General features: G+C 40.5%; 1 protein-coding gene across 1 annotated transcript in view; it reads left to right on the plus strand.

Moving 5' to 3' along the window:
• Positions 1–22,423, plus strand: part of TBX15 (T-box 15) — a 100,632-nt gene that overhangs the window by 3,844 nt on the left and 74,365 nt on the right. The gene's annotated exons all lie outside the window — the stretch shown is intronic.

Genomic DNA, 22,423 nt, shown 5'->3' on the forward strand with positions numbered 1-22,423 from the left:
GCTGGCAATTTTTTGGGGAGCCACAAAACTTCAGTGGTGGGAGTTCAGCTCGCTGGCTGGATTTCCCAGACAGCCCTTACTTGGTGTGTTGACACAAATGAAGAGGTGTCTTGGAGACATGAATGAGGAGGGTGGCGGGGCGCGGGCGGCGACGGGCGCCCCTCCGTCCCCTTGGCAGGTTTGGTTTCAGAGGGCAGCAAAACAATGGGCTCGGATGTCTTGTGGGTTCTTATAGATTAAACCTGAGCAGCGGAAAGGTCACGGGGGGCCCAGGCGTTGCCTCTCTTGATGTATATATCATTTACCATCGTTTACAGCGGTGGCTTTCGTCGGCCCTTCCCTCTGCCACCCCAGGGGTGGCAGAGCCACAGACCGAGGCAGAGCCGAGCGCGCTCCTTTGGTCGTCGAAAGTTTAAGACTTTTTTTTTTTTTTTGGGGGGGGGGGGGACACGTCTCCCCGCGGACGGGTTTCCCCCCCTGAAACAGGGCTGCTCCCTTAGGCAGTCGGGGTCGCTACGCGGAGGGACGCTGCACAGGCGCTTCAGAGGCAGAGCAAAACGGTGCGGCTAAAAATCTGTAATTTCTCGGCTTTGGGACGGTCCCGTTCCTCGCAAAGAAACACGCTAGCGAGTTTGTAAACGAATTTCGCCAGTGCAGTCTTCATATCACACATCTCATCGGTACTTTTGATTGCATATATTAAAAATGCACACATCAGTTAAAAAAAAACCCTAAAACATTTTCGAGAATTTTATTTTTGTCAATCTGCGAAGGCATTGCGTTGCAAATTGTTTTTCGTTCCGTATGTTTTTCTAAAGCTACATTAACGAACTACTGCGAAGCTTTGCAACGAGAGAAAACAACACGGCACACATTTTGAGACCTACAACGTGTTTATTACAGCTGCTTATCCATAAGATTAAGATCCGATAGCTTGACAAAGCCTTCCGCGGCTGGCAAGAGTAAAGCCTCCATCTCTTTTACCGTGGCGTGTTGTTCTCTTGCCTATCCTGGGAGGTTGCACGGATATCCATCCGAATCCCGCTCCGTCTCAGGGTACCCGCTCCTCCTTGGCCCCGGGCAAATCCCCTCCGCCGGCGGGCGTGCGGGAGCCATGCAGCCCGCCGCCCCTCCGGAGGGGCAAACAGATTTTAAGAGCAGGAGAAATGTGATTGATAACACGTGATTGTTTCTATGCCACTGCTTCGGAATGCTCATACTGATGAAGTCCCGTTTTTTGAGCAGTGGCTGTTAAAACCGTGAGTAGGGAGTGACTTAATTCGGTTCCAGGCGTAGTTTCTCACTTCAGCTTTTGTTTGAGCGCTCGGTGGACGGGACTAGGATTTCAAGAGCTGGCAGAGAACTTTTCCTCGTCTCTTTCCTGAGGTAGGGTGAATTGGTGTACGCCGTCCTTTGCACGGTCCTTGAGGCTCGCCGATGAGCAGTGCTCCGCAACAACGAGGTGTAAGACAGAGCACGTCAGCTTTGCCTTTGGCAGAAGTGCTTGGGACTGGGATTTATTGACGCGATGTCTTTCTAACAAATGTGTGTGTGACTGGGATTGTATGAATTCATTCCACCTGTTGGATCATCAGTTTGCCCCCTAAGGAGGGGATACCGAGCTCAGATCCATTGCTCCCTTGTGCATACGATGGAAGGAAACGCGAAAATCTGACCCTCGTAATGCTTCTGCTCCCCCTGTACTCTGGCCGCAGAGCTAAAGCTCTCGCCCTTCCCAGAGGAGACAGTTGCAGGAGGCAGATGGAGCTGTCCAGATGAGAGCCAGGAGAGCCCTGTGGGGGCTCGGGAAAGGGTTGCCTTGGTCAAGTTCGTGCAACTCTGACCTTGGAGCCAGAGGAGGCAGAGAGCGAGAAGGATTTGTCTCTGCGGTAATATGCGTCTTACTGAATTGGTGAACTCCTGCTGCTGGGTTTGTGAAACTCTTCCTGCAGAGAGGTGAATTGCTCACGCTGTATTAAGAGGGCAGGTACTAGAATAATAGAGACAAACCTTACAGAACAGCAGAGTATTAGAAAAAAGGCAGCGTGTCAAACAATGTCTTCCTTTCTTTTATATGTATTTTAAATCTGCAGCATTTTCTACGCAGGTTTATTCCATCTGCTGGGAAGGGGAAAGCTGCTATTTCAAAAGACATTTCTTGTCTTTGACAAGAACTTTGGGAGAATCCAAAAAGCTTCTGTTACAAGCAAAAGTCGAGTAATTCCTCACAAGCCATCAATCACTTCTCCCTCCTCCCACTTGGGACTGAGCGCTTATATCAAATATCAGCCCAGCTAGCCTCTCCTCAGGCAGAAGTGTCCTGCTTTATCTGTATCTGTCTTTAAGGAAAACTGATGCTTTTTTCAGATGGAGAAGTTGAAGGATGCCTTCCAAGAGCGCTACATTCAGGAAAGAGCATTTGCATTGTTTTACAACACAGTCAGTGCCACTTAAGTCACCTCTATTCACACAGATCACTGTTCCTATTTGCATCAGTTGGACTCCTGTATGAGTCTTTGCTTGCAGTCTTACGTCTTCAAAGGTCAAAGCGTGGTTTTTTTTTTTGACTTTTCTTTTTTCCTGCCTTCTGATCTAGATTAATAAGCTTACACTGGTTTAAAAAATGCACTAAAATGAGTACGAGAGCACTTGGAAAATTCCTGGATATATTGAGACTGGCTCATATGGCATTTACATCAGTTCCTGTTGCAAGTAAAATCTATTCAAGTGTGATTTAAATCACCCCAAGCGTCCATATTGAGATCTGTAGTTTACACCGGTGATGTAAAATCAAGTTCAGTGAAAGAAGCTTAAGTTTTCTAAAACTGACAATGTTTCAGAGATCAACAGAGTTTCCCAGAGAGGCTGAGCTTGCTAGTGCCTGTTGATGGAATTACAGGATTTTGTGCTAGCCCTTAGCTCTCTGACATCCTCCTGAGCAATAAAATTACTTCGCGGTAATGGGATGGGAATTTATATTTAAAACCTGACAGCAAAAGCAGGGTGGGTATACACGCAAACGGTCAGTATCTGTCAGCCTGGGAGCTGTGTGGCTCCGTCAGGAAGAGCAGCAGCGGGCACCCCGGTGTACAGGGAAACGCAGGCAACGGGGGGCTTCCCAGCGCTCCAGCGCCTAATCCTGCCCAGAGCAGCTCTGCATAGCAGGACACTGAAAGATCTGGCTTTTCTGGCTTATTATTCAAACTAGAGTTTCCACGGGTAGAGAGTGCTGTGCAGCAACGCTGAGACATTTTTATTTTCAGAGAAAAAAATGGTGTAGCTTTTTGCTGCTTATTTCCAGTACTGGTTAAAATAGGTTATGATTCCAACCTTTCTGCCTGCGAAGCATCTCCTGTCTCAAAATACAATGCCATTGCATTTCTTGTGGTAAAAGCTGTGGCGCGCTTTGGTGAGAAGGGATGGGGAAAGGTAACATGGTGTTACGGTAAAATTAAATTGAAATATCTTTGAAAGCAGATTAAGAAATTTTAAAACTCTGAGAGCAAACGTAGTGCCAATTCAAGTTCTAGCAACAATATTCATGCCGGGGGCATCTTTTAATTGCATATTCTGCAAGATCAGAAAACAATGAATCAGTAAATCAATCCAAGAAGTGACAAAAGCACTTGTTACAATAATATTTACAATAATATTTCCATATGCCCTTTGCTCAGTTGAGCTATTGATCTGACAGCATTGTGAAGATGGTGAAAGGATTGTCCAAGTCAAACCCCTGTGACAGTGGGTCGTCCGATGTTTGCTGTGTATTTGCAAATGCAGACTTACAGCTGCTAGAGGGAAGGCTGCACCTAGCAAATGCCTTAGGCCAGCACATACTGATTCGCAGCAACAGAGGAATTCAGAGGAGGATTTTTCACTTGGGGGTTGAGCAGTAAAAAGTGAAGATGGTGAGGAGGCATTTAGGTTTGGTTGAATAAAAGCTATTTTTTTTTTTTACTTTACTGAGAAACAGGAAAATTTAGGTTTTGGCCAACCTTTAAATATTTATTTTTGTATCATCAAACTACCTCACGTTTTTAAGTTACGCAACCATTTAAAAAATGGCTCCCCAAAGCTCCTTGTTTAAATTAATTAAAAAACATTTTTAAAATAAATTATGAAATGAATTTGCAATTAAAAAAATAAGGCATTTTGATTTAGATAATAATGAAATCAAGCATTTGGATATTCAAAAGTGCTTCCCAATTTTTCTTCTTTCAACAAAGTTATTTGCCAAATTCTGCAGGATTTCATAAATAAGTTTTCATTTCTCCAAAGCTGTATTTTCTTAGTCAATTCGCTATGTATATGTATTAAAAAAAAAAAAGTTCAGCTAAAGCCTTGCATGGTAGAATTCAGTCCCTGTCATAGTGGACAGTTTCACTGCACTGCATCTGCACCTGCTCATTCTTCTTAAGGCTTTTGCCTTTTGGGAAGGAAATCTTCCAGTATTGTTAAATGGACGTTTTCAGCCATGTCCACACGTGTAGCTCTTGGAAAGGAGCTTGGGAAGAAATTATTGCCAACCGCCTTTAAAAGAACCGATTTACAGTTTCTAAAGAGTACTTAACCAGCTGGTTAAGAACTGACACAAATCATATTAATAATCAGCACATTCATATGAATGCAGTCACAGCAAAAATTGTTTGAACATCAGTGGGCCAGGGCACACAGAATAATTATGAATGACTTACAGTTCTTTGACTTCACTCAGGGACTGGATGCACTCTTGGCTAGCACTAACATTTTCCCCATGACCAATGAATTAACAAAACCAAGCCTCTACTTTTAGGAGCTTCAGGAAGTTGAGAACTCCCTGACCAGAAATCTACCCCAAAACTAAGGGGAAAACTGAAGACACCAGAGTGTCTTTGCTTTTAATGAGAGTGAAGAACTGTGCATCATAGACCGCTTAAGAAGATGCACCAGTTAATAGCAGTATCCCTAAATAAGATACCAGAAGTGCTGGCTGACCGTGTGGATGCTTACAGACAGAAAGTGATTCTAAGGAGAACACGTCATAACATTTAGAAATGTATGGTGCATATGATGAGTAGGTTAGGGAGTCTTCAAAAACAGGTTCTTGTTGTTTTATCCCTGAAATGCTTGCAGATCAGGTCTGTAAGTTTGCATTTGCTGAGGAAGAAGGGACCTTGTGAATAGGTGGAGATTCACAGAGAGAATTTTTTTTCACCTACTCGCCGCACTGGATTGGCCTCAGTCCTGCTCAGAGGATCCTATTAAAAGGTCAGTTATTAAAAGTTCATAGGTGTTATTGTTGTCACTTCTACAAGCATCACTTGGTTTGATGAAGAAATTATCCCAGCGCTGCCCTGTCATCCCTCTTTCAGCTTTGCATGTAGATGCACTTTGCACAGAAGAAATGCAAATGTATTTTTATTGTGCCTTAAGCAGTCTTTCTTATCAGGGCGAAAGAAATAGTAGAAGATGACCTGTTGAGCATTCCCTCGTGCCTCCTCAGATCTTAATGGAAACAATTCCACTGGCTTTTTTAAAACCAGACTTCAGCCTTGAGGTGGTACTGGACTCTGCTGCTGCCTTAACTTGTAATAAAATACCATGCAATAATTGGGATTGGCAATCCTAAATTTTTAGTTGACATATCCGCCTGCAAAGATGTGTATTGCCCCTGAGTTCGTTCTTTTATTTATCAGGTATCTGCAAAATTAGAAAACAAAGACATTGGAAGTGTCCTGTGACATTGCAAAATACAGTAATGCGAAGGCTGTGTGGAAGCACACTTAGGAGGCAGCTGCTAAAGGAGGGCCTGATTCTGTGAGATGCCGAGCACCTGCATTTCAAAGGCCTTTATGGTGCTGATTTTCAAGGGCGCAGCTTTTGTGACCTTATTTTCAGTGGCGTGAAGAACGTGTAATAGCCACAGAGATCTTGACCTCTCCCTTGATTTCTGTTCTGAGATGCCCTAAACAGGCGGTGATAGCCAGAAAGGAGCCTCCCCCTCAGCACAACTGTCAGGATTGGAGTAATTTTGACTTATGTATGGGGATTTCTTTTTCGTCTGCTGGAATACTGTGTCAGTCTGTATGAGTAGAATAATCATGACAGTGAGGTTAATGCCTGGGTGATCACTTTTATGCTATGGAAGGATCATGTTTTCCTCTGCTCTTCAGTTTTCCTGCAAATGCCTGATAGTGTGAAAACTATCAGGTTGGATCAGATAACAGAATTCTGGGTTATGCCCATCTTCGCAGTTTCTAAGTGCTCCTGCCTTTTTATTGTGTAATGCAATAAAACAGCGCTCCATACAAGGCAACGAGGCTGTTATTTTTAAACTGAGAAGTTGTTTTTTACTTCAGAAAACTTAATCTTTTCATGCCAGAAGGTTGTAGGAAGTTGGGAAAATACGGAATACAGCACATGGGCTTGGGTGCCTAATGGTTTTTATTTTGCTCCAGAATTTAAAAGATAAATAGAAGATTTATTATTGTAGGATTTGGGGGTTTCCTGTGCCAGGCTCCTTGGAGCAAATAAAAAAACAGTCTTCATTTACCATCAAACAACCCTAGCAAAGTCTGCATCTGCCTAGCAGCAAGCCAGTCACGTTATTCGCTTCCATGCTTGGGAGTGTTACCCACATAAGACTGTAACATCACAGTTCTGTTATGCAGGTCCCTGCAACGCTGACGGAGTGGCAGAAAGCCTACACTGCCCCGTTAGAGACTGCTCGGATTATTCTGTACATAGTAATTCTGTTTACTCCATAACTCAGGAAATTGCTCCCGGGCTGGGGAAAGGGAGGGCGGCTGTGGAAGTGCCTAGCAGTGTGCCGTTACAGAAACGGACAATAATTAATAGCTTTTGTGAAAATATAGTCATATAATGCAGCTTCAGGAAAAAACACTCGTTCTGCTTCTTGGAATGAAAGATTCGATTGTGAAGCGGCTGTTTGCTAAGAGTCTTTCAAGATTGGTTGCTCGAGTTACATTAAGGTGCTGAGCATCATTTATCCAGGGTAATTCGTGAATTATTGATTTAGAAAAAATGGAGAGAGGCTTGACTGAGTACATACGGGGCACACGAGCGAGTAATCCAGTATGGTTACAGCCTTTAACAAAAAAGCAGTTCAGCCCCAAAAGGGGATGGAAAATGTCCGGGGCGTCTGTCGCCTCTGTCCTTTTGCCATGTCAGATGCCCTGCTCCCGGCTGTGCTCTCAGACACCCGCCGGACTGGGATGTCCCTGGGCTTCTGTAGGTGCTGACTTGCCCTTGGGCTGAGAAACGGTAGAGGAATAACAAATCAAGGACAGGAGTGCTGTAGCTCAGCCTGGATGAGGACTGGGTGCCCCATATTTCTCCGAGGGGCTCACTTGGCGCGGACAAGGGACATAATGCACCAGTGAATGGACTGGGTCACCGTTGTGACCGGTGACCGTAGCTTCATTTTAATGTCGAGTCGTGTGTGTACACTATCCTCCTGGGGATGAAATGATGGTGAAATCAGGAAGAGACAAGTTAAGAGGGGCAAAGGAGTAGAAAACCAGGCAGAAAGGGGGATCACCATTGGGAAGGGAAGAGGAGAATGAGGCAGGAAAGGGAGCGGTGCAAGGCTTCATTTCCTACCCACCGGCTGCTCACGGCATGAAGAAGAATTAGAAACTATTTTCAGACCTTCTCCTTGCATCTGGGTACCCTCCTGTTTGTTTGTTTGTTTGTTTTTCCTTTCCCAAATAACGAATGGCATGGTTCCTATAAATGAAATATACTGTTCAAAATAGTTTATGAAGGCAACTTATTACATTATACCAGACAAACGTAATCATTTGGTGTAGCTTAGATATGTAAGAGACCTGGGGGGAAAAAAGGGAAAACAACTCAAATAAGCAGAAGCTTTCAGAAAAAAGAACAAGATTTCTTCCCATGGCCTTTGTTCTCCATGGTGTGATGTGAAAAAATCAGGAATTTCAGGAAAAATTATGAAGACTCTTCTAGATGAAATATTTTCTCTTACAGTGAACTCCATAGGATTATTTTAGAATAATATTTAAAATCATATTTGCTACTTTTGCTACTTTTATTCAGGCCTTCAGCCTTTTTATAATCAATAGATGTTACACATGGAGTTGTTTTAAGTCTATTTTATTATGCAGTTGCATTGGCTGTATATTATTGATTTCTATTGGATATAAAAATCAGATATTTCAGTGCTTTATATTATTAATCTTTAAATTGTCAGTATACAGAAGTTTTTTATGTGCCTGAGAGAACGTTAGTCATTATTGCAATGAATGTAGTTATTTATTATATCGGTATACCTAGAGGCAATTTCTAATTGCTAATTAAATCATGCATAGCACATTTCTTATTGTTAAGGAAGTAATTAAACTTGTCTTATGATAATCAACTACTACAGATAATTCAGTCTTCCCCCTCTACTCAAAATTTTTGCTTGTTATTTTGTTTATTTGTGTGTTTTTCCTGGGGCTGGGTGTGGAGGCAAGAGGGAGGCAGCTTTTTTGCACAGCAGCAAAATCTTTTGGAAATGTCACTCTGGCTAGGGCCATGTAATTTAAATGAAGAATTACAAATAGTAGTAATGATTTCTTACTACGATTATTTGTAGTTGAATGAGAATATTTATTAGTGAACTGACCCTTAATAATTTTATTCATGAATATTCAGACAATTGCTGAGTATTCATGAAAATGCTTCACAGTCCTGAATTAAAATATAAATAATTACATCTCAGATAGTTGCTGTTCACTGTAGCATTTACTCAGTGGTGTTTGCTGTGCAGATAAATGGGAAGAAAAAGCTTATTATTATTATCGTCATCTAATGAAGTGTATACTAGTTATTTTGTATTTCTTTCCTGAAAAATAAGTGTGTTTCTTTTTTAGTCTTTTTTTCCCCCTATTTCCGCTTCCTTTTTTCTTTACTCCAGATTCAGTTGTAGTATTTTTGACTCTTCTGAGTCATGACTTTCCTCTTGTAAACCAGGATGCTTATCTAGCTTTATTTCTGAAGCAAGAGGTGGTTCATTGTTAGTAGTTGGGCTGTTACACATACTTAGACTGTTGACTCTTTGGGACAGCCCGATGATCTCCTTTGCTTACATTTCACAGTACAGTGGAGCATCAATCCACATCCAGGGCTTCGGGACATTACAGTTGTACAAAGAATAATATTTTGAAGGTGTTACTGGTTAGTCACCTTCCTTTAATAAGACAACGTTCACACCAACCGTTAACACTGCGGTTGGTTGGCTAGATTTTTTCCCATGTACATACTAAGATGTGATCTTCATTTTGTATGCCAGACTTCGCTGCTTTGAGCACAGCAGGTCAAATGCTCGTAACGCTTCCCTGGTATCTCTGTCATTAGGGAAACAGGGACTTCAACCAGGATTTGTCATTATTTTACTTGTGGTCTGAGTTTGACATCATTTAATAATAAACTCAAAGGGATGCTCGACGATATTTGAGTAGGAACTCAAATCTCAGTACGGTGGAAACGCTAAATGAAGAATGAAGAAATAATGAAAGTAGAGTTTTGTGAAGTAGGACAGAGGCCTGGTGGTGTTGCAGTGCACAATGAATTACAGGTGAAATCTCCACTTTATAAAGGAATGTTTTGTGAAAAAAAATCAGAAATTCCTGAGATATGTTTCCTCTTCTTCTGTCTAAGATTTTGGGAGAAAACCCCTTTCTTCTTGTATATCTTAAAAACAAACAAGGGAATAGAAAGCAGTAATTTCTCATTTGCAGGTGCAGAGAGCAATCTGCAGCCGAAAGCTTAGTTTGCAGAGTTTGCAGAGCAATTAAAGATAACAGGATTCCCAATTCAAATTGTTGGCTCGAAATGCATCCTGATTTAGTAAGGAAAGCACAGGAATCAGTCAGTGATTGAGTCACTTACACGAGGGATTTGCAAAATTGAAGATCGAACAGTTTCTTTTTCTTCAATTAAATTTTGGCTGTCCTCGCACAGATATAAAGGTTATTTTTTATGAGGACATGACTTTCAAAAGTTATTTTAAAATATTTATTTCTTTGTTTCTCTTCAGAAGAGTCTGTAGATACCTATTTGGGGGCAGATTCAGCAAGCAGCTGAGAACTCGAGCCCATCCTGTCACTGTATTTAAACAAAAGCTTAACAGTGACAATGACTTATACCAAATATCTAATATTCCCCATTTTTAGTGAATGTAGTTCTCCCTCTCTTTTTTGTTTTTGTTCTAGGATTTCTTTTGTTTAAGAATTGGGGATTTTTTGCAGGGAAGACATTCCCACTGCTTTTAGCCGTTCAGAAAAAGTGACTGTCTAACATTGAACAACAAAGAATTTGGGTTCAAATCCCATTTTGCTTGCTATATACTTTCGTCACATTGTGTGCATGTATAAGCCTCTCTATATAGATAGATTCATAATATGTACATGTATATATTATACTAATAATATTTTGAAAAAAAAATTTTTTTTAAATAAGACTGTAGTCTAATCTTTTTCTAGGGCCACTAAAACCCTGAATTTAAACCTTTAACATATTTAAAGTATTTTAGAAATACCAATCTTTTCTGTTCCCATTTTGCACTTACAGTTTGTTATGGCAACATGTATTAGATACTAGTGTTACGTTTGACGGCTCGAAGTAAGAGAATCGTGCTCTGGAAGAGGTTTCAGGCATGTGGTAATGAAAGTTACTTTCATTTTACAATGGAATTGAAACAACTGTTTTTGTATAGGGCAGCAAAAAAATGTCTTGCTTTTTAATGGGAGAAGCATTGTTTTATGCATCGATTTATCCAATTAAGTTTGCAGCAAGTACCTAATACTCAGGAGTTGAAGGTAGAACTGTCTGCTGTCTTTGGTGAGAACCACTTTGCAACAAGAGCATTCCCATTTATCCAGCAGATATATTCATGGCAGCAAGGGTTTCCCTCCAGGCAAAAGTGAAGGTGAAATCCTCTTTTAGAAGGGCAATTCAAAAAATTCCCCGTGTTAAACAGAAGTGCAAAAAACTCTTTTAATGAAAGACAGATTGCAAGCGTTTGCCTAAGATTATCACTCCACTAAGCTGAAGCAGAGCAGCCGAAATTCCTGCATCGTTTACACTCCCTGAGCAAGGCAAGGGCAAAAGCTGGAGGGAAAATATTCGATAGCATGGGAGCAAACAGCTGTGAGGAAGAAAAAGCTGTGCTTTTAGTCGCTGAATTTCTTAGCAAAAGAAAATAATAGTTTAGTAAAAGCCAAACTAAGCAAACCCTAGGCTGTGCCATGCCATAAATCCTTAAAGGGACATCCTCAACTCCGATTTAAAAAGAAAAGATCAGTTCTGAAGTCCTCCAGTTTCTGCTCCCTTTAAATACTCTGTCTGGCATTTAAAAGTGTGTAAAACTTTAATTTTTTGTTCCTGGGATCTTTCCCTCTTTGTGTTTGCAAAGGTGGTTTCTGTTAGCCAGTTTCCTCCTTGCTATCTGAGGCCCTGATCCTGCCAAAATGTATTCATGTCCTTTATTGAGGCGAGTCTCCCATCAAAATCCCTCCCAGCAGGAAAGGTGAGCTCACATTTATGTGTTTGTAGGATCAGCGCCTAATTGTAGGGGAAATGGAAACTGCACAGAGTTCCGTCTGCGGCAGAAAGTAAACAATAGAGAATATGGAGTAAAATATATTTCTTTAATACTTCCATTATAGAAACGCTAGATGTGATGTGTAACTCTAGTAAGGGACAGACCCTTCAGAGAGGAATGTAATTTTTAATGTTATAAGTATATAGTTTTAAGCAGAAATAGCTATTAAAATAGCATGTATTGAAATTATTGGAGTTGTGAAGTGAGGAATCAGGTTCTTTATTTTCATTCTATATTTTCCTTTCAGTGTAAAACTGTCAAGCCCTTTTGTTGCTTGCCATTAAACTCCAATGAGACTTTGATTTTATTTCCCTGCTGCATGATCTTGTTTTGCATATTTATCAGTTCTGATGATGTAACTTTAGATAAGTCCATTCAGAAATTGCAGTATTTATTAAGCCACCTTTTATGGTGGCAGCACAAGACAGAATGTTAAACAAAATGAAATTGTGACCCCTTATATGTCCTTACTCAGAAAAATAGTCTCACTGAAGTCACTGGGAGCTGGAAAATACATCAGATGCAATTTAGACATTTACTTGAACCTAAAAGCCTAAACTGCATTTGAAATTGAAAAAAAAAAAGTGTGCTTAAATCATTTACATGCTTTCCAAGATGCCATCAAGATTTAAAGTATGATACTGGCATGCATGACCATAATTGAAAAATCTGGTCTAGTCATAGCATGCTACCTTTAACTTGTGTTAGAGCTGGTGGAGATAAAGACTGCAAACCTGCTGTCGTCTTACAGAGCTAGATAAAGTCACTGCACAAACCTCTATCAGACCCACCATGAAGAATAGGAATGATAGTGGACTGAGCTGTTAGGTGAGAAATTATCTTTCCATCTGGGTATCAACCTGAGATAAAAGTTGGGGAAAGGTGTTTTGCTATTACTCAGTTCTTGGACTTCAGTTGCAGGAAAATTATGAAGAAGAGAGGCAGTCTTTATTTCTTGTTCTCTCCTCTCGCACACTGGTGCAGCTATTTTACTGAGAGCCATTTGCAGAGCACAGGCGAGACGTTAGTATTTAGATCTTGTAAAATAAAATACGAACAACTGAATAGCAGCACTTCAGGAAGACTTTATAAGCATTTTCCACTCCAGAGGCCTAGTTTTGCTCTTCTTCTGGGCCCTGCACTCTCGATTACTTTTAAAGGATATTTCGGTGAAAGAAGCAAGCTTCTTGCAAGCAGCTGGACAGATGAGTTGCATTATGTCCTGATGTCCCCATCACAGAAATGTTAGTTCCTCCTGCTCCTTCCCCAATGGCTGTATCCTGTTGTTTACCAACGTTTTCAGCTCCACATACTTTTCTCTGAATATCCTATAGCACCCCAATTTCAATCCCAACTCCTCTACTACAGCTAGGCACAGGGAGCATTTTCTCCATCTGTCTCCTGTCTCGGGATGTTCTGCCTGGATGAGCACATAGAGCACGTATCCAAGAGACCTTCTTAGCTGAGGGTGCTAATTTGTTTAGCCAGTGATTTTCACAGGATTTGTAGAAATTTAATTCCTTTGAGACCTCTATCCCTCTGTCGAAGTTGGTTGAAGCTGACCAGTGAGTCAATTTGGATCAGTGGGTCCAGAATATTAAGGGGAAAGGGAAAATTGACTAGCTGATGGCCTCCTGTGAGCCTAATTTCCTAAGAAATATAGCTAAAACATTTGATACGTAGACAATCTATCCCCTTACATTTCATATCCCGGTGTTCAAACGACATGCTTCACGCTAGAGTTATTTTATGTGCTTATGAAAGGACGATGAAAAAATAATGCTCCACACTTTCACACAATTTTTGTCATTTGTATAGCTTCATTCTTCAACTTTCAGATCTGAGTGCCACTTTAGGAAACAAAACCAACTGCATAATGCTTATGCACATGCTGCTAAAAGGCACTGATTCTCTGTGCCCTTTTGTTCCTGACATAGGTCTTTTAAACACATTTCCTCTCCTTTCCCACAATATTTGATAAGGACAGAGATAGCTAACAAAATGCGGTATATCACAATTAGCGAACAAATTAGCACCTGAATATATAAACAGAATGACAAAACTCAAAACTATTGGTTTAGGGACTCTGCAGATTCACACAGACATCCATAAGGTGGTTTGCAGACTTGCCTGGCAGCTTGGTTTAAAGGATATTGTGCTTCCTGATGGTGAGGGCAGAGGGGTGTGGACAGTGGGGAGCTGAGCTTGGCGCCAAGTCCTGCTACTTACCTGCTGCTTGACCTTAAACCGGACTTAGGCCATATCGGTTTTGATCCAGTTCATTTTGTTTCAGCCGGTATTTGAGTGTTCAATCAATGATAAATAAACCTGTGTGTGAGACCCAGTATCTGATATCTAAAGTACACTCAAATATGGTGAAATAAAGATTACCATCTGAATGCAAAGCTTCAGTCTTAACTCTTGTTTTGAGAAGTTAAGTGTATTAAACTGCATTATTAAAACACTTTAGGGTTTTATGAGTGTCATTTTACTCGCTTGATTTTTCCGGAAGGAGATTTGAGTTGTCACACATTCAACTGATGTACTGTAACATTACCTTAATGCTGACTCTGACAAACCGTTCAGGAGTATTTTCCCGGAGATTGCTGTGCCTTCGCCACTGCCCCTTCCCTTGGGTTGTTTTAGAAGCCCTGACAACTCAGAAGGAAACACTTCCCCTTATTTGGTAAATGTTAACATTTTCCTAATGAAAATTAATACAGAATTAACCTTTTGTAATTTTTTCAGTGGTTTGATATAAATAGTTACATCCTTTGAGTGAAAACCTCCCTGGCAGGAAAACCCAGATTAAGAACCCATTTACCACATAAGACTAATTTAAACCCCATATTAAGCGTTTAGTATAGTTTGTTGGCTCTTGTATTGAACACTGGATATGAATTTCACCAGAATATTTATAGATACAACATTCCTCCTTTGTATCACCATCTGCTCGCCACCTCTGTTTCTCTAGCTGAGCTTCAGGGTCTGTACCAATGTCAGCGGAAGCTTTAAAATCTGCCATTAAAATAGCAACAGCAGAGATCTGCTGTTAAAATAATAGCAACAACATCCCTCTGTGGGATGCTAGGGAACACACGACTATGGACAGGCCTGATCCAGCATTCCTTTCCTGCCCTGGGAGCTTTTTTTTGGGGGAAAAAAAAATAAAAAAAAAGAATGCATGGGCTGACTCCGTTTGTGTATAGATAGATGGAAATGTGGAACTGCTTTCTCCCATTGTCCTAGCTGAACACTGGGGAGAGAGTGGAACAATGCATGGAAATGCCATGGAGGGAATGTAAAGAGATGCTCAGCAGATTAATTCAATATAAACAGAGCTAAAACCACTGATAATGTTAATTTATACATTTTTCAAATGACTCTCCATGTAATTGTGACTGAGCCAGCTTCTACACATATTACGGTTAATGGTAGCAGGATTACAGTTAATGGGAGCAGTCCGTATATCTGATAGCAGTGGGACTGAACTTATGGGTCATGTGTGAAACACCCTGAAAACACAAGCACAGTTGTGAGAAAGAAAACAAGATGTGAAAATGAAAGTAATAAATAAATAAACATTAAATGTTTGGCAAATTTTTGTTTGATTGTAAGGGAAAACCACTGTGGCAACTTCATCTGGTTTGGTCCATGAGTTGTTCTTTTTTTGAAGGGTCTAGGTGGCCAATGATATAGAAAAAGTTGTGAAATGTTCCTGGGTAGCATCTCAGCACATGCACACGTCTAATGAATTCACATAATATTTAGCAGCGCAGCTTCTCAGCGCATTTTCATGCGTTTGACTAACAGAACTTCAGAGACAGTGTAATTCCTGACAATGAAAATAAGATTGTGTTGGTGGCTAGTATTAAAGAAAAAGATGATCACAGTGATCCGTTATTACAGATATCTTGAGAGGCTTTACTTTTCATATTTTGATGCTGCTTTGATAAAAAAATAGTGTAAGACTTTAAGGAGACAATCTGAAATGTAGCATAATGTGCTTTTTCAAACAGAAAGAAACTAAGGACTTTAAAAATTGCCTTTTTCACAGAAGAAGGATTTAGGACTGAAGAACTAAGCTAACAATAACAAAAGGGTAAAAAAGACAAATCCTCAAGACAGAAAGTGCCTTTGGACGATTTCTTATCCTGAAAAGTGCGTGAGTGACCATTTGCAATGGATGTTAACGGTGCAAAGTCAATGGGGTGTTTTAGGTGCCTGGGGTGGGATAGGGCAAAGGACATCTTCTCTGGTGCAACAAAACCTGTGAATTCCCATCCTTCAAAAAAGAAACTTAGTGTAATCAATTTACATACAGAAGTAGAAGGAGGTTTGCTGATTTTGATGCAACTGGTGAATAACTAGGCAGAAAAACAGCTCTGTGTCTTGTGGTGCAATCACTGTGAACTGTAACACTCACTGGAGGAAGCATAAGGAATAAAGTCTGGAGGACCAAGACTGTTATTAACTATCAGCTGTATGTCAATGAAGTGACTACATGGAAAATATTAGTGATAATTGATAACTGGTCATTTCAGAACAGCAACATTGTTATTGGTAAAGTGTTCAATCTCTAAAATACTCAAGATCCTGCTCAGCTATTGCATGATACAAATAGACACTTGCAGTTTCATGGCATAGGAAGAATATACACAGAATTAATTAACAAAGAGCAACACAAAGTGGCAGTGTATTAAACAATCAATTAATGTTTTAACAATGGTGAGGAGTAGTGGGAAGACCATCTTTGCACGCAACTTTATTTCCTCCTATATTGTGCGGGATTTTTTACCTTGCTTCCCTTACGCGTTCAGAGAACGCTGTTGGTTAAGTGGAACATCAGACGAAGGTGTGAACTGCTAGCGTCTCTACTGTCAGAGGGAAAAAGGCTGCTGTGTTTTGTTTTCGTCTAAACTGTGTGAGTCTGTCAGCAAGACTATGTGGAAATGAACAGGAGACCAAAACAGGAGGGGAAAAGAAGAGATCTCCATAAGATAAGGGAACCCAATTTATTATTTTTAATGACAGGCATATGGAAGAGGCACATATACCACAGTAGTAACAAGAAACAGTCTACCATTTAATAACTGTAGAAGATAGCATTTATTTTTATGGCAGGTCAAGCGCCCGATCCACAAAACAGATGAAACTTTGCTTTCATGAGCTCAGCAGGCCAGACCTATACCATGCAAGCCACGACTGCAGTTGGACTGGTCTTTGAAGTTAGTTGTATCTGCCTTTGCAGATACAGGCACATGAAGCCCAAGAACGTTAGGGGAAACAATCTTTAAAAAATTACCGTAGAGAAAAGAGGAAGTGGCATAAAGGAAAACAAAGACAAAATCCACATTCTTGTGGCTATAAATCAGTTCCAGTGACCTGAGTGAATTTTTCCTTGTTGATACTATGTGAGGCTGACCCAGAAAGACAGAACTACGAATACGGTAGCCAACTGGGCAGAACAGCAGGGAGATAGGCAGTATCTGTGTAATCTGAGATAAATTCCTTTTATTTTTCTTCAATAAAAGTAAGAATTGCACAGTGCAAGCCATACAGATGAGGTTGGACTGGGCTGCATCTCTCCTGTGTGCCTATGACAGCCTGTGAGTAATCTACAAGAGCTTGAGACATGGGTTCGAGGCTTTAATTTGATCTTGCACATCTAGTGCCTTTTAATTCCTTGGTCTATTAAGGCACTGTAGGATCTCTCCTACTCACACTGGGGTTTTGCAGAGAAGCAAATTGGGATGAAATGTCCAGAAGAAGGTTCCTGGCCAGACACACTTTTTCTGTCAAGGATGTACCTGCCTGGCTAGGAGGGAGTATCCATCATTAAAACAGATAGTTTATTTGGGTACATCAACCCTGCGTCTTCTTGCTTATTCCTGGCTGCTTTAAGCTACTTTCTGTTTAGCTCGTTTCTTGCTATCTCTTCCCCAACTGTCCAGCTTCCCCCTTTTCTTTCAGAATCCTTTCTTTGCTTTTCCCTAGAAAACTCACCATGTTTATACTCTTAGACCATCTTGCCTACAGCAACATTACAGCTGATAATTCTCTCCAGATGTTGTCTGGGCATATGATCATCAGGCCAGGCACTTCCTAAGCTATTTACCTTCCATTAAAGAAAAAACTAAAAGCAAAAACAAAGACAATTTTCTGTTTAGACAACAAAAAACCCCAGACCAAAACACAGATAAAACATGCAGAAATTGCGAAACAAGATATTCAAGATTCACAAAAATATTAAAGTGGTATAATTCACATAAAGGAAGAATTATGCCTGTTAACAAATGTAAAGGAAAGTAGTATGCAAATAATATATGTGCAATATGTAAATAATCAATATTATTCATAAAAAATATTGGGCTTATTAGCTGGTGAATTTCTGCCTTTTGTGTAGGTAAAGAACAGAATCTGGATTTACAAACTCTTTTTCCTCTTCTGACTAATTTCTAGAAATGCAAACTGATGGAGTTCTCCATCTGTTACCAAGGCATCCCAGAACTAGCAGGCTGCATCTTTAAGGAGGAAAGGGGAGGGCTGGTTCAAGGAGGAGACTTGGTATCTTCCACATTTGATCATTTCACACTTAAGGTCTCACAGCAAGAGGGATATCCTCTCTTCCTTCTGCACCAAGTGAACTCCATGTGAGGAGCAGGCAGCAGGCAGCCCAGCAGGTCCGAGGGGATATTGCTGTCTGCTACAAGGGCTAGGGCTCTGGTCAGGTCCACTCAGAATGTTTGGGTCCCTGGCACAACCCAGGATGACAGAAAAGGAGCTTGCATCTCAAGAGGTTCTCCAGTGGGAAAAGTCACTGCCACAGAATATACATTGAATTGCTACTGAGACAGATACATAGATAGAACTATCTTTTATTAAAGTTGTTTTTGAGTAAATCACGCCTGGAAGATGAGTAGCTTATGTGTTCTCTCTCTCATTCTCTATGCTGATGTATCTATTTCTCCATTAAAATTACATGTATTTTAGAAATTATTCCATTTTTCCTTGAGTTCATCTATGTCAGTTGCTCAAAAGGGCAAAAGGTCAGATGAGAGCTCTTATACGATTATTGCTGATTGCTATTGCTGATAGAAGAGAGGAATTCTTACTTTATTATCACAAATCTTTTCTTACGATTGGATATCCTCCTCTGAAAGAGTTAATGTATATGGGTGACAGCTGTCATAATGCAAAGAGAACTATACATTAGACTGGGTGAAGAATTCTTTATTTTTAACCAAGACGGTAAATGGGGAAAGATGAAGGGAAAAGAGTTTTTTCCTTTTTATCTTTGTATATCAAGAAAGGCCAAATAAAGAAGTAGCTTTAATTTTTTTGTCCTTAATCTCTTTCTTGTGCAGCACTTATGTCAGAAATTTCCTCACATCATTCTCATTCTGTGTCAGTCTACAAATATGGCTTTGCCCACAAGTATAAAACATCCTTCAGCAGAGTTCCTTATTTCAGCTGAGCTCTGTAATAATGTGCCACTCTTTCAGCCCTGTAAGATTTCCCATTGTGGGAGGCCTCAATAGGATGGAGCTGTTTGGTTTTGGCTCTGTCTATTGCCAGATGGAATTCATGACAACAGCTTTTCAAGTCTTTAAAGTGCTGTCTGGTACACATGCAAGTAAGTAGTGAAACAAGAAAAGAATGTGAGGAAGTATATTCATTTTCACAATTTTTTTTTAGCCCATCTCAGGAATCTCTGTTCTTACTCAGTTTCTAAAAACTCCTTTTTTTTAAAATAAATTTTATATTTTAGACCAGATTAATACACCATGACATATTAAAAGACCGGAGATATCAGGTATCTCACTGAATCTTTAATCCGCAATAGTTTTGTATCTGAGCTTTCTTTGGGAAATGAAGAAACCCAACACTTTCCTTTTATCTTGACTAACAATTTTATGTGTAGAAGCTGAGCTGTGTTTGCATGTTTGGAACACCACTGCTTATGAGGCATCCTGTGCTGAAGGTTTCACAGAGAGGTATTGCAGGTCCTGTCTCTGATCTGTCCCCCAGTTGCTTTATTTTGAGAATTCTGCTTAATTCCTCGTGGCCAAAACGAACAGCCGTCAGCTGTCAGCAGGACCTCATCAACTGTCTTGCCCTTGAAGGCAGTCAATCCACTAACAGACAAGCTGTAGGATCTTTGTAGAGCATAGGTGCAAGTCCTCAACGTATCTTCAAAACCATACCTTTAGTACCATGACTTTAAGTTCCTGTTATTTAATCAAATACATTACTACATCCAGAGACAAGAAGTCCAACCTGAAAAATTTTCAAGCTTTTCAACTGTCTGGGTTTTAAAATCTTAGTTTATTTGTTTCTTGTGGAAGAGAAACTACCTCTTCTTTGCGTGATCTTGATAAATAGGTCTAATGACACCGTATTTGGTCATAAACTCCTCTGTTCCTGCTGCCTTATTTGCATTCAGACTTTCGATGATAGTACTCACTTCCTCCTTTGAAGTGGGTTATCCAAGAATTCTGTATTTTTCTTGTGGTTCTGTGGGAAAGAAGTCCTTAAAGCAATTTAAAATTGTTGGCTTTTGGAGACTTGACCTGCGATCAATAAAACCTTTTGGTCTCAAGTCACCCGGCATCTCTTCCTAACATGTTACCAGATGTCCCTTGCTGTCCCTTTTGAAGAAACTGCCATATTATCTGCTTTTTTTAAAGCCTGTCCACCATCTTTCCCTTATATAATGTTTTGGTTTATGCATTTTTAGGCTGGTTCTGTTTAACAGATTTGCAGGAAATCCAGTCCCTCCAAGCCCTGTGGATTTATGCATTTTTTAACAAAACCTCTTAGTACCTTTCTGCTTATCTCAGACTGAAAGGGATCCACCAGGCCTTTTTCTTCACTGGTTCTTGATTTTTTAAGATGGAAGGCTTTACTGGTAACTTTACCATTTATCCTTGCCTTACAAGCATCCCGCAGAGTTTTCTTATCCCAATGAGCTTACTGTTTTCTTTTTGGTAACTCTGAAAAAGCTATAGATACTTCTTTTGCCCTAAGTTATAAGCAGAGTTCCATCCAGTTGCCATCAATATAATTTATTTTAAATTTCAGTCTTTTAAAATTAGGCAGGGGGAGTGAGGATACCGACTGATTACATCCAGAGAGATCAAAGTAACAGGATTTAACAAGCGACTAGTGACAGGGAACACATCAGTGCCTGAATATGCATCACATGGTTGACAACAGTAAGAGCATCCCCTGAGTTAAGAGCTTACCACCTTTCGAACATTACCAGCATCTAACAAGGTGACTAGTTTTAAGTTACCTTCTTATCTGCAAATCCTGACCACCTTGGTCTATCAAGGGCTGGATTCATGAACTGACTACAATTCTCTCTCTTGTCCTAAATTTTATCAAAAATTCTTAAAAAAAATAGAAAGTGAAATGAAAGAGGCTTGGCCCTGGATGGAACAGTATGGAGTATACACTCTTTTAAGTTACCCTTTTAGAGGTCTTTGATCAGAATATATCTGCCATCTTCAAACACCAGGCTTTTAGGATGAAAAGGAGGTATTTGAGTAATAAAACTGCCACCCCTTTTCCTTTTGATGGCCTGAGGAGCAGTATGGTGTCTGTTCTCATATTGCATCTCAAGCAGTTTTCGTTGTTGGTCTGCAAAGCAGCTTCTTGTAATTGTTCAGTCGTGTTATTATATATTTTTTTTTTATTGCTTGTAAAACTTGTTGACCTAAGCTGGTCAACCATTTAACATTTAAAGGCATCATTTGACTTGGTTCATCTGTTCTACTGGCTTTCCAGCTGTTGCTTTTCTAACATTTAAACTTAAAGGCTGTTGTTCTACTCCTTTTAGCTGATACTTTTATAAACAATTCAATGCTGCCTGTTGCAATAACAAGTATCCCCTTTTATTGATAGGAGATGACAAATCTTCAGATAACTTTTCAGGCTTCTTACTACACTTGGTTTACTTCCTTGTTTCCTGTGTTTCATACTCTATATCGCTGTCCTAACATTCATTGAGTTAACTTCAGCCATTCTGAAGTACTCCTGTCTTAAATACCTTATTGCTGCCCTTCTGGGTCTCCAAGCACCGCTGGGTCCTGTGCCCTTTGGAGCACAACTGCAAATTCGAGTGACCAGAAATTACTTGTTAACAAAAGGTACTGACCACTGAATTGGAAGGTCCTTGCAAAATGGAGAGAGATGGTGAGAGAGTAGGGAAGGGAGGGCATCATTATTTTAAAAGCTCTGCCAGCCTGGCCAGCAGGGTCGATTGCTAGCCTGCCTGAGAGCCTACACAAAAAGCAGCTGTTCGCCTGCTGATCTGTGGCAGATCATTCAAATCAAATGAAGGACAGGGTTTAAAAGACTGCCTGAACCCAAGCGGCAGCGTGCCCAGTTTAAGATGGTGTCTCTGCACGTTGCGCAGCCGCTGCCAAGAGAAGGGTGTCCGCTAGGAGTTTTATTTCGTACATATGGATGGGGCCTCACCATCCGGGGTAACTTGGCAGTGCAGTAGACTTTGGGTGTCCCCAAAGCTCTTGCTCTCTTTGAAAGTCAAGGCAAGGAAGGCACCCTGCCTCGCTAGAGAGATTTCTGCTGCCCAGACGGGGGAAGTGCTGCATGTTATTAAGTCTCTTGAAACTGTGAGCAGTTGTGAATACATGTTTGAAAGCAGGATATGCTTTACAGTGATATCTAGGGCTCATAAGAGATTTTAAAGGAGTTTAAAGAGGAAATCAGAGCTGATCAAGAGAGCTTGAAGAGGGTAATTTAACAGGGGAACTCTGAGGGTGTTGCTTTCCTGTGTATTGATTT

Source organism: Pygoscelis adeliae, unplaced genomic scaffold (assembly GCF_000699105.1).
Source record: "Pygoscelis adeliae isolate BGI_AS28 unplaced genomic scaffold, ASM69910v1 Scaffold120, whole genome shotgun sequence".
Lineage (NCBI taxonomy): Eukaryota > Metazoa > Chordata > Aves > Sphenisciformes > Spheniscidae > Pygoscelis > Pygoscelis adeliae.